Source organism: Ambystoma mexicanum, chromosome 2q (genome assembly GCF_040938575.1).
Source record: "Ambystoma mexicanum isolate Mex_15411 chromosome 2q, UKY_AmexF1_1, whole genome shotgun sequence".
Classification (NCBI taxonomy): Eukaryota; Metazoa; Chordata; class Amphibia; order Caudata; family Ambystomatidae; genus Ambystoma; species Ambystoma mexicanum.
Genome location: NC_090924.1, coordinates 1417258018 through 1417272369, shown reverse-complemented (window position 1 = coordinate 1417272369; position 14352 = coordinate 1417258018).

Sequence of the window (14352 nt, the reverse complement as noted above, 5' to 3'; positions counted from 1 at the left end):
GCGGTCAGGATCCCTGCATGAGTTTACCAGCATGGTGAGCATGTGATTATCAGCATGGTGAGCATCCCTGCATGTGATTACCAGCATGGTGAGCATCCCTGCACTGCATGCGATTACCAGCATGGTGAGCATCCCTGCACTGCATGTGATTACCAGCATGGTGAGCATCCCTGCATGTGATTACCAGCATGGTGAGCATCCCTGCATGTGATTACCAGCATGGTGAGCATCCCTGCACTGCATGTGATTACCAGCATGGTGAGCATCCCTGCATGTGATTACCAGCATGGTGAGCATCCCTGCATGTGATTACCAGCATGGTGAGCATGTGATTACCAGCATGGTGAGCATCCCTGCATGTGATTACCAGCATGGTGAGCATCCCTGCATGTGATCACCATCATGGTGAGCATCCCTGCATGTGATTACCAGCATGGTGAGCATCCCTGCATGTGATTACCAGCATGAGCACTTAAGCAGTGAGCATCCCTGCATGTGATTGCAAGCATTAGCACTTAAGTGGTGAGCATCCCTGCATGTGATTGCAAGCATTAGCACTTAAGTGGTGAGCATCCCTGCATGTGATTGCAAGCATTAGCACTTAAGCAGTGAGCATCCGTGCATGTGATTGCAAGCATTAGCACTTAAGTGGTGAGCATCCCTGCATGTGATTACCAGCATGGTGAGCATCCCTGCACTGCATGTGATTACCAGCATGGTGAGCATCCCTGCATGTGATTACCAGCATGGTGAGCATCCCTGCATGTGATTACCAGCATGAGCACTTAAGTGGTGAGCATCCCTGCATGTGATTACCAGCATGGTGAGCATCCCTGCATGTGATTACCAGCATGGTGAGCATCCCTGCATGTGATTACCAGCATGGTGAGCATCCCTGCATGTGATTACCAGCATGAGCACTTAAGCAGTGAGCATCCCTGCATGTGATTGCAAGCATGAGCACTTAAGCGGTGAGCATCCCTGCATGAGTTTACCAGCATGGTGAGCATGTGATTACCAGCATGGTGAGCATCCCTGCATGTGATTACCAGCATGGTGAGCATGTGATTACCAGCAGGGTGAGCATCCCTGCATGTGATTACCAGCATGGTGAGCATGTGATTACCAGCATGGTGAGCATCCCTGCATGTGATTACCAGCATGAGCACTTAAGCAGTGAGCATCCCTGCATGTGATTGCAAGCATGAGCACTTAAGCGGTGAGCATCCCTGCATGAGTTTACCAGCATGGTGAGCATGTGATTACCAGCATGGTGAGCATCCCTGCATGTGATTACCAGCATGGTGAGCATGTGATTACCAGCATGGTGAGCATCTCTGCATGTCATTACCAGCATGGTGAGCATCCCTGCACTCTATGTGATTACCAGCATGGTGAGCATCCCTGCATGTTATTACCAGCATGGTGAGCATCCCTGCACTGCATGTGATTACCAGCATGGTGAGCATCCCTGCATGTGATTACCAGCATGAGAACTTAAGTGGTGAGCATCCCTGCATGTGATTGCAAGCATTAGCACTTAAGCGGTGAACATCCGTGCATGTGATTGCAAGCATGAGCACTTAAGCGGTCAGCATCCCTGCATGTGATTGCAAGCATGAGCACTTAAGCGGTGAGCATCCGTGCATGAGTTTACCAGCATGTTCAGCATGTGATTACCAGCATGGTGAGCATCCCTGCATGTGATTACCAGCATGGTGAGCATCCCTGCATGTGATTACCAGCATGGTGAGCATGTGATTTCCAGCTTGGTGAGCATCCCTGCACTGCATGTGATTACCAGCATGGTGAGCATCCCTGCATGTGATTACCAGCATGGTGAGCATCCCTGCATGTTATTACCAGCATGAGCACTTAAGCGGTGAGCATCCCTGCATGTGATTGCAAGCATTAGCACTTAAGCGGTGAACATCCGTGCATGTGATTGCAAGCATGAGCACTTAAGCAGTCAGCATCCCTGCATGTGATTGCAAGCATGAGCACTTAAGCGGTGAGCATCCCTGCATGAGTTTACCAGCATGGTGAGCATGTGATTACCAGCATGGTGAGCATCCCTGCACTGCATATGATTACCAGCATGGTGAGCATCCCTGCATGTGATTACCAGCATGGTGAGCATGTGATTACCAGCATGGTGAGCATCCCTGGATGTGATTACCAGCATGGTGAGCATCCCTGCACTGCATGTTATTACCAGCATGGTGAGCATCCCTGCATGTCATTACCAGCATGGTGAGCATACCTGCATGTCATTACCAGCATGGTGAGCATCCCTGCATGTGATTACCAGCATGGTGAGCATCCCTGCATGTGATTACCAGCATGGTGACCATCCCTGCATGTGATTACCAGCATGAGCACTTAAGCGGTGAGCATCCCTGCATGTGATTGCAAGCATGAGCACTTAAGCGGAGAGCATCCCTGCATGAGTTTACCAGCATGGTGAGCATGTGATTACCAGCATGGTGAGCATCCCTGCATGTGATTACCAGCATGGTGAGCATCCCTGCATGTCATTACCAGCATGGTGGGCATCCCTGCATGTGATTACCAGCATGGTGAGCATCCCTGCATGTGATTACCAGCATGGTGAGCATCCCTGCATGTGATTACCAGCAGGGTGAGCATCCCTGCACTGCATGTGATTACCAGCATGGTGAGCATCCCTGCATGTCATTACCAGCATGGTGAGCATCCCTGCATGTGATTACCAGCATGGTGAGCATCTCTGCATGTGATTACCAGCATGGTGAGCATCCCTGCATGTGATTACCAGCATGGTGAGCATCCCTGCATGTGATTACCAGCATGGTGAGCATCCCTGCATGTCATTACCAGCATGGTGAGCATCCCTGCATGTGATTACCAGCATTGTGAGCATCTCTGCATGTGATTACCAGCATGGTGAGCATCCCTGCATGTGATTACCAGCATGGTGAGCATCCCTGCACTGCATGTGATTACCAGCATGGTGAGCATCCCCGCATGTGATTACCAGCATGGTGAGCATGTGATTACCAGCAGGGTGAGCATCCCTGCATGTGATTACCAGCATGGTGAGCATGTGATTACCAGCAGGGTGAGCATCCCTGCATGTGATTACCAGCATGGTGAGCATCCCTGCACTGCATGTGATTACCAGCATGGTGAGCATCCCTGTATGTGATTACCAGCATGGTGAGCATCCCTGCATGTCATTACCAGCATGGTGAGCATCCCTGCACTGCATGTGATTACCAGCATGGTGAGCATCCCTGCATGTGATTACCAGCATGGTGAGCATGTGATTACCAGCAGGGTGAGCATCCCTGCATGTCATTACTAGCATGGTGAGCATCCCTGCATGTGATTACCAGCATGGTGAGCATCCCTGCACTTCATGTGATTACCAGCATGGTGAGCATCCCTGCATGTCATTACCAGCATGGTGAGCATCCCTGCACTGCATGTGATTACCAGCATGGTGAGCATCCCTGCATGTCATTACCAGCAATGTGAGCATCCCTGCATGTGATTACCAGCATGGTGAGCATCCCTGCATGTCATTACCAGCATGAGCACTTAAGCGGTGAGCATCCCTGCATGTGATTGCAAGCATTAGCACTTAAGCGGTGAACATCCGTGCATGTGATTGCAAGCATGAGCACTTAAGCGGTCCGCATCCCTGCATGTGATTGCAAGCATGAGCACTTAAGCGGTGAGCATCCTTGCATGAGTTTACCAGCATGGTGAGCATGGGATTACCAGCATGGTGAGCATCCCTGCATGTGATTACCAGCATGGTGAGCATGTGATTACCAGCATGGTGAGCATCCCTGCACTGCATGTGATTACCAGCATGGTGAGCATCCCTGCATGTGATTACCAGCATGGTGAGCATCCCTGCATGTGATTATCAGCATGAGAACTTAAGCGGTGAGCATCCCTGCATGTGATTGCAAGCATGAGCACTTAAGCGGTGAGCATCCGTGCATGAGTTTACCAGCATGGTGAGCATGTGATTACCAGCATGGTGAGCATCCCTGCATGTGATTACCAGCATGGTGAGCATCCCTGCACTGCATGTGATTACCAGCATGGTGAGCATCCCTGCATGTGATAAACCAGCATGGTGAGCATCCCTGCATGTGATTACCAGCATGGTGAGCATCCCTGCACTGCATGTGATTACCAGCATGGTGAGCATCCCTGCATGTGATTACCAGCATGGTGAGCATCCCTGCATGTGATTACCAGCATGGTGAGCATCCCTGCATGTGATTACCAGCATGGTGAGCATCCCTGCACTGCATGTGATTACCAGCATGGTGAGCATCCCTGCATGTGATTACCAGCATGGTGAGCATCCTGCACTGCATGTGATTAGCAGCATGGTGAGCATCCCTGCACTGCATGTGATTACCAGCATGGTGAGCATGTGATTACCAGCAGGGTTAGCATCCCTGCATGTGATTACCAGCATGGTGGGCATCCCTGCATGTCATTACCAGCATGGTGAGCATCCCTGCACTGCATGTGATTACCAGCATGGTGAGCATCCCTGCATGTCATTACCAGCATGGTGAGCATCCCTGCATGTGATTACCAGCATGGTGAGCATGTGATTACCAGCATGGTGAGCATCCCTACATGTGATTACCAGCATGGTGAGCATGTGATTACCAGCAGGGTGAGCATCCTTGCACTGCATGTGATTACCAGCATGGTGAGCATCCCTGCATGTGATTACCAGCATGGTGAGCATGTGATTACCAGCATGGTGAGCATCCCTGCATGTGATTACCAGCATGGTGAGCATCCCTGCACTGCATGTGATTACCAGCATGGTGAGCATCCCTGCATGTGATTACCAGCATGGTGAGCATCCCTGCATGTCATTACCAGCATGGTGAGCATCCCTGCATGTGATTACCAGCATGGTGAGCATCTCTGCATGTGATTACCAGCATGGTGAGCATCCCTGCATGTGATTACCAGCATGGTGAGCATCCCTGCATGTGATTACCAGCATGGTGAGCATCCCTGCATTTCATTACCAGCATGGTGAGCATCCCTGCATGTGATTACCAGCATGGTGAGCATCCCTGCATGTCATTACCAGCATGGTGAGCATCCCTGCATGTGATTACCAGCATTGTGAGCATCTCTGCATGTGATTACCAGCATGGTGAGCATACCTGCATGTGATTACCAGCATGGTGAGCATCCCTGCACTGCATGTGATTACCAGCATGGTGAGCATCCCCGCATGTGATTACCAGCATGGTGAGCATGTGATTACCAGCAGGGTGAGCATCCCTGCATGTGATTACCAGCATGGTGAGCATGTGATTACCAGCAGGGTGAGCATCCCTGCATGTGATTACCAGCATGGTGAGCATCCCTGCACTGCATGTGATTACCAGCATGGTGAGCATCCCTGTATGTGATTACCAGCATGGTGAGCATCCCTGCATGTCATTACCAGCATGGTGAGCATCCCTGCACTGCATGTGATTACCAGCATGGTGAGCATCCCTGCATGTGATTACCAGCATGGTGAGCATGTGATTACCAGCAGGGTGAGCATCCCTGCATGTCATTACTAGCATGGTGAGCATCCCTGCATGTGATTACCAGCATGGTGAGCATCCCTGCACTTCATGTGATTACCAGCATGGTGAGCATCCCTGCATGTCATTACCAGCATGGTGAGCATCCCTGCACTGCATGTGATTACCAGCATGGTGAGCATCCCTGCATGTCATTACCAGCAATGTGAGCATCCCTGCATGTGATTACCAGCATGGTGAGCATCCCTGCATGTCATTACCAGCATGAGCACTTAAGCGGTGAGCATCCCTGCATGTGATTGCAAGCATTAGCACTTAAGCGGTGAACATCCGTGCATGTGATTGCAAGCATGAGCACTTAAGCGGTCCGCATCCCTGCATGTGATTGCAAGCATGAGCACTTAAGCGGTGAGCATCCTTGCATGAGTTTACCAGCATGGTGAGCATGGGATTACCAGCATGGTGAGCATCCCTGCATGTGATTACCAGCATGGTGAGCATGTGATTACCAGCATGGTGAGCATCCCTGCACTGCATGTGATTACCAGCATGGTGAGCATCCCTGCATGTGATTACCAGCATGGTGAGCATCCCTGCATGTGATTATCAGCATGAGAATTTAAGCGGTGAGCATCCCTGCATGTGATTGCAAGCATGAGCACTTAAGCGGTGAGCATCCGTGCATGAGTTTACCAGCATGGTGAGCATGTGATTACCAGCATGGTGAGCATCCCTGCATGTGATTACCAGCATGGTGAGCATCCCTGCACTGCATGTGATTACCAGCATGGTGAGCATCCCTGCATGTGATAAACCAGCATGGTGAGCATCCCTGCATGTGATTACCAGCATGGTGAGCATCCCTGCACTGCATGTGATTACCAGCATGGTGAGCATCCCTGCATGTGATTACCAGCATGGTGAGCATCCCTGCATGTGATTACCAGCATGGTGAGCATCCCTGCATGTGATTACCAGCATGGTGAGCATCCCTGCACTGCATGTGATTACCAGCATGGTGAGCATCCCTGCATGTGATTACCAGCATGGTGAGCATCCTGCACTGCATGTGATTAGCAGCATGGTGAGCATCCCTGCACTGCATGTGATTACCAGCATGGTGAGCATGTGATTACCAGCAGGGTTAGCATCCCTGCATGTGATTACCAGCATGGTGGGCATCCCTGCATGTCATTACCAGCATGGTGAGCATCCCTGCACTGCATGTGATTACCAGCATGGTGAGCATCCCTGCATGTCATTACCAGCATGGTGAGCATCCCTGCATGTGATTACCAGCATGGTGAGCATGTGATTACCAGCATGGTGAGCATCCCTACATGTGATTACCAGCATGGTGAGCATGTGATTACCAGCAGGGTGAGCATCCTTGCACTGCATGTGATTACCAGCATGGTGAGCATCCCTGCATGTGATTACCAGCATGGTGAGCATGTGATTACCAGCATGGTGAGCATCCCTGCATGTGATTACCAGCATGGTGAGCATCCCTGCACTGCATGTGATTACCAGCATGGTGAGCATCCCTGCATGTGATTACCAGCATGGTGAGCATCCCTGCATGTCATTACCAGCATGGTGAGCATCCCTGCATGTGATTACCAGCATGGTGAGCATCTCTGCATGTGATTACCAGCATGGTGAGCATCCCTGCATGTGATTACCAGCATGGTGAGCATCCCTGCATGTGATTACCAGCATGGCGAGCATCCCTGCATTTCATTACCAGCATGGTGAGCATCCCTGCATGTGATTACCAGCATGGTGAGCATCCCTGCATGTCATTACCAGCATGGTGAGCATCCCTGCATGTGATTACCAGCATTGTGAGCATCTCTGCATGTGATTACCAGCATGGTGAGCATCCCTGCATGTGATTACCAGCATGGTGAGCATCCCTGCACTGCATGTGATTACCAGCATAGTGAGCATCCCCGCATGTGATTACCAGCATGGTGAGCATGTGATTACCAGCAGGGTGAGCATCCCTGCATGTGATTACCAGCATGGTGAGCATGTGATTACCAGCAGGGTGAGCATCCCTGCATGTGATTACCAGCATGGTGAGCATCCCTGCACTGCATGTGATTACCAGCATGGTGAGCATCCCTGTATGTGATTACCAGCATGGTGAGCATCCCTGCATGTCATTACCAGCATGGTGAGCATCCCTGCACTGCATGTGATTACCAGCATGGTGAGCATCCCTGCATGTGATTACCAGCATGGTGAGCATGTGATTACCAGCAGGGTGAGCATCCCTGCATGTCATTACTAGCATGGTGAGCATCCCTGCATGTGATTACCAGCATGGTGAGCATCCCTGCACTTCATGTGATTACCAGCATGGTGAGCATCCCTGCATGTCATTACCAGCATGGTGAGCATCCCTGCACTGCATGTGATTACCAGCATGGTGAGCATCCCTGCATGTCATTACCAGCAATGTGAGCATCCCTGCATGTGATTACCAGCATGGTGAGCATCCCTGCATGTCATTACCAGCATGAGCACTTAAGCGGTGAGCATCCCTGCATGTGATTGCAAGCATTAGCACTTAAGCGGTGAACATCCGTGCATGTGATTGCAAGCATGAGCACTTAAGCGGTCCGCATCCCTGCATGTGATTGCAAGCATGAGCACTTAAGCGGTGAGCATCCTTGCATGAGTTTACCAGCATGGTGAGCATGGGATTACCAGCATGGTGAGCATCCCTGCATGTGATTACCAGCATGGTGAGCATGTGATTACCAGCATGGTGAGCATCCCTGCACTGCATGTGATTACCAGCATGGTGAGCATCCCTGCATGTGATTACCAGCATGGTGAGCATCCCTGCATGTGATTATCAGCATGAGAACTTAAGCGGTGAGCATCCCTGCATGTGATTGCAAGCATGAGCACTTAAGCGGTGAGCATCCGTGCATGAGTTTACCAGCATGGTGAGCATGTGATTACCAGCATGGTGAGCATCCCTGCATGTGATTACCAGCATGGTGAGCATCCCTGCACTGCATGTGATTACCAGCATGGTGAGCATCCCTGCATGTGATAAACCAGCATGGTGAGCATCCCTGCATGTGATTACCAGCATGGTGAGCATCCCTGCACTGCATGTGATTACCAGCATGGTGAGCATCCCTGCATGTGATTACCAGCATGGTGAGCATCCCTGCATGTGATTACCAGCATGGTGAGCATCCCTGCATGTGATTACCAGCATGGTGAGCATCCCTGCACTGCATGTGATTACCAGCATGGTGAGCATCCCTGCATGTGATTACCAGCATGGTGAGCATCCTGCACTGCATGTGATTAGCAGCATGGTGAGCATCCCTGCACTGCATGTGATTACCAGCATGGTGAGCATGTGATTACCAGCAGGGTTAGCATCCCTGCATGTGATTACCAGCATGGTGGGCATCCCTGCATGTCATTACCAGCATGGTGAGCATCCCTGCACTGCATGTGATTACCAGCATGGTGAGCATCCCTGCATGTCATTACCAGCATGGTGAGCATCCCTGCATGTCATTACCAGCATGGTGAGCATCCCTGCACTGCATGTGATTACCAGCATGGTGAGCATCCCTGCATGTGATTACCAGCATGGTGAGCATCCCTGCATGTGATTACCAGCGTGGTGAGCATCCCTGCATGTGATTACCAGCATGGTGAGCATCCCTGCATGTTATTACCATCATGGTGAGCATGTGATTACCAGCATGGTGAGCATGTGATTACCAGCATGGTGAGCATCCCTGCACTGCATGTGATTACCAGAATGGTGGGCATGTGATTACCAGCATGTTGAGCATCCCTGCATGTGATTACCAGCATGGTGAGCATCCTGCACTGCATGTGATTAGCAGCATGGTGAGCATCCCTGCACTGCATGTGATTACCAGCATGGTGAGCATGTGATTACCAGCAGGGTGAGCATCCCTGCATGTGATTACCAGCATGGTGAGCATCCCTGCATGTGATTACCAGCATGGTGAGCATCCCTGCATGTGATTACCAGCATGGTGAGCATCCCTGCATGTCATTACCAGCATGGTGAGCATCCCTGCACTGCATGTCATTACCAGCATGGTGAGCATCCCTGCATGTGATTACCAGCATGGTGAGCATCCCTGCATTTGATTACCAGCATGGTGAGCATCCCTGCATGTGATTACCAGCATGGTGAGCATGTGATTACCAGCAGGGTGAGCATCCCTGCATGTGATTACCAGCATGGTGAGCATCCCTGCACTGCATGTGATTACCGGCATGGTAAGCATCCCTGCATGTCATTACCAGCATGTTGAGCATCCCTGCACTGCATGTGATTACCAGCATGGTGAGCATCCCTGCATGTGATTACCAGCATGGTGAGCATCCCTGCATGCCCTGCATGTCATTACCAGCATGGTGAGCATCCCTGCATGTGATTGCCAGCATGGTGAGCATCCCTGCATGTCATTACCAGCATGGTGAGCATCCCTGCATGTCATTACCAGCATGGTGAGCATCCCTGCACTGCATGTGATTACCAGCATGGTGAGCATCCCTGCATGTGATTACCAGCATGGTGAGCATCCCTGCACTGCATGTGATTACCAGCATGGTGAGCATCCCTGCATGTGATTACCAGCATGGTGAGCATGTGATTACCAGCATGGTGAGCATCCCTACATGTGATTACCAGCATGGTGAGCATGTGATTACCAGCAGGGTGAGCATCCTTGCACTGCATGTGATTACCAGCATGGTGAGCATCCCTGCATGTGATTACCAGCATGGTGAGCATGTGATTACCAGCATGGTGAGCATCCCTGCATGTGATTACCAGCATGGTGAGCATCCCTGCACTGCATGTGATTACCAGCATGGTGAGCATCCCTGCATGTGATTACCAGCATGGTGAGCATCCCTGCATGTGATTACCAGCATGGTGAGCATCCCTACATGTGATTACCAGCATGGTGAGTATGTGATTACCAGCAATGGTGAGCATCCCTGCATGTGATTACCAGCATGGTGAGCATCCCTGCACTGCATGTGATTACCAGCATGGTGAGCATCCCTGCATGTGATTACCAGCATGGTGAGCATCCCTGCATGTGATTACCAGCATGGTGACCATCCCTGCATGTGATTACCAGCATGGTGAGCATCCCTGCATGTGATTACCAGCATGGTGAGCATGTGATTACCAGCATGGTGAGCATCCCTGCATGTGATTACCAGCATGGTGAGCATCCCTGCATGTGATTGCCAGCATGGTGAGCATCCCTGCATGTGATTACCAGCATGGTGAGCATCCCTGCATGTGATTACCAGCATGGTGAGCATGTGATTACCAGCATGGTGAGCATGTGATTGCCAGCATGGTGAGCATCCCTGCATGTGATTACCAGCATGGTGAGCATGTGATTAACAGCATGGTGAGCATCCCTGCATGTGATTACCAGCATGGTGAGCATCCCTGCACTGCATGTGATTACCAGCATGGTGAGCATCCCTGCATGTGATTACCAGCATGGTGAGCATCCCTGCATGTGATTACCAGCATGGTGAGCATCACTGCATGTGATTACCAGCATGGTGAGCATGTGATTACCAGCATGGTGAGCATCCCTGCATGTGATTGCCAGCATGGTGAGCATCCCTGCACTGCATGTGATTACCAGCATGGTGAGCATCCCTGCATGTGATAAGCAGCATGGTGAGCATCCCTGCATGTGATTACCAGCATGGTGAGCATCCCTGCACTGCATTTGATTACCAGCATGGTGAGCATCCCTGCATGTGATTGCCAGCATGGTGAGCATCCCTGCATGTGATTACCAGCATGGTGAGCATCCCTGCATGTGATTACCAGCATGAGCACTTAAGCGGTGAGCATCCCTGCATGTGATTGCAAGCATTAGCACATAAGTGGTGAGCATCCCTGCATGTGATTGCAAGCATTAGCACTTAAGCAGTGAGCATCTGTGCATGTGATTGCAAGCATTAGCACTTAAGTGGTGAGCATCCCTGCATGTGATTACCAGCATGGTGAGCATCCCTGCATGTGAGTACCAGCATGGTGAGCATGTGATTACCAGCATGGTGAGCATCCCTGCATGTGATTACCAGCATGGTGAGCATGTGATTACCAGCATTGTGAGCATGTGATTGCCAGCATGGTGAGCATCCCTGCATGTGATTACCAGCATGGTGATCATGTGATTACCAGCATGGTGAGCATCCCTGCATGTGATTACCAGCATGGTGAGCATCCCTGCACTGCATGTGATTACCAGCATGGTGAGCATCCCTGCATGTGATTACCAGCATGGTGAGCATCCCTGCATGTGATTACCAGCATGGTGAGCATCGCTGCACTGCATGTGATTACCAGCATGGTGAGCATCCCTGCATGTGATTACCAGCATGGTGAGCATCCCTGCATGTGATTAGCAGCATGGTGAGCATCCCTGCATGTGATTACCAGCATGGTGAGCATGTGATTACCAGCATGGTGAGCATCCCTGCATGTGATTGCCAGCATGGTGAGCATCCCTGCACTGCATGTGATTACCAGCATGGTGAGCATCCCTGCATGTGATTAGCAGCATGGTGAGCATCCCTGCATGTGATTACCAGCATGGTGAGCATCCCTGCATGTGATTACCAGCATGGTGAGCATGTGATTACCAGCATGGTGAGCATCCCTGCATGTGATTACCAGAATGAGCACTTAAGCGGTGAGCATCCCTGCATGTGATTGCAAGCATTAGCACATAAGTGGTGAGCATCCCTGCATGCGATTGCAAGCATTAGCACTTAAGTGGTGAGCATCCCTGCATGTGATTACCAGCATGGTGAGCATCCCTGCACTGCATGTGATTACCAGCATGGTGAGCATCCCTGCATGTGATTACCAGCATGGTGAGCATCCCTGCATGTGATTACCAGCATGAGCACTTAAGCGGTGAGCATCCCTGCATGAGTTTACCAGCATGGTGAGCATCCCTGCACTGCATGTGATTACCAGCATGGTGAGCATCCCTGCATGTGATTACCAGCATGGTGAGCATCCCTGCATGTGATTGCTAGCATGAGCACTTAAGCGGTGAGCATCCCTGCATGAGTTTACCAGCATGGTGAGCATCCCTGCATGTGATTACCAGCATGGTGAGCATCCCTGCATGTGATTACCAGCATGGTGAGCATCCCTGCATGTGATTACCAGCATGGTGAGCATCCCTGCATGTGATTACCAGCATGGTGAGCATGTGATTACCAGCATGGTGAGCATCCGTGCACTGCATGTGATTACCAGCATGGTGAGCATCCCTGCATGTGATTACCAGCATGGTGAGCATCCCTGCATGTGATTACCAGCATGGTGAGCATCCCTGCACTGCATGTGATTACCAGCATCCCTGTATGTGATTACCAGCATGGTGAGCATCCCTGCATGTCATTACCAGCATGGTGAGCATCCCTGCACTGCATGTGATTACCAGCATGGTGAGCATCCCTGCATGTGATTACCAGCATGGTGAGCATGTGATTACCAGCAGGGTGAGCATCCCTGCATGTCATTACTAGCATGGTGAGCATCCCTGCATGTGATTACCAGCATGGTGAGCATCCCTGCACTGCATGTGATTACCAGCATGGTGAGCATCCCTGCATGTGATTACCAGCATGGTGAGCATCCCTGCACTTCATGTGATTACCAGCATGGTGAGCATCCCTGCATGTCATTACCAGCATGGTGAGCATCCCTGCACTGCATGTGATTACCAGCATGGTGAGCATCCCTGCATGTCATTACCAGCAATGTGAGCATCCCTGCATGTGATTACCAGCATGGTGAGCATCCCTGCATGTCATTACCAGCATGAGCACTTAAGCGGTGAGCATCCCTGCATGTGATTGCAAGCATTAGCACTTAAGCGGTGAACATCCGTGCATGTGATTGCAAGCATGAGCACTTAAGCGGTCCGCATCCCTGCATGTGATTGCAAGCATGAGCACTTAAGCGGTGAGCATCCTTGCATGAGTTTACCAGCATGGTGAGCATGGGATTACCAGCATGGTGAGCATCCCTGCATGTGATTACCAGCATGGTGAGCATGTGATTACCAGCATGGTGAGCATCCCTGCACTGCATGTGATTACCAGCATGGTGAGCATCCCTGCATGTGATTACCAGCATGGTGAGCATCCCTGCATGTGATTATCAGCATGAGAACTTAAGCGGTGAGCATCCCTGCATGTGATTGCAAGCATGAGCACTTAAGCGGTGAGCATCCGTGCATGAGTTTACCAGCATGGTGAGCATGTGATTACCAGCATGGTGAGCATCCCTGCATGTGATTACCAGCATGGTGAGCATCCCTGCACTGCATGTGATTACCAGCATGGTGAGCATCCCTGCATGTGATAAACCAGCATGGTGAGCATCCCTGCATGTGATTACCAGCATGGTGAGCATCCCTGCACTGCATGTGATTACCAGCATGGTGAGCATCCCTGCATGTGATTACCAGCATGGTGAGCATCCCTGCATGTGATTACCAGCATGGTGAGCATCCCTGCATGTGATTACCAGCATGGTGAGCATCCCTGCACTGCATGTGATTACCAGCATGGTGAGCATCCCTGCATGTGATTACCAGCATGGTGAGCATCCTGCACTGCATGTGATTAGCAGCATGGTGAGCATCCCTGCACTGCATGTGATTACCAGCATGGTGAGCATGTGATTACCAGC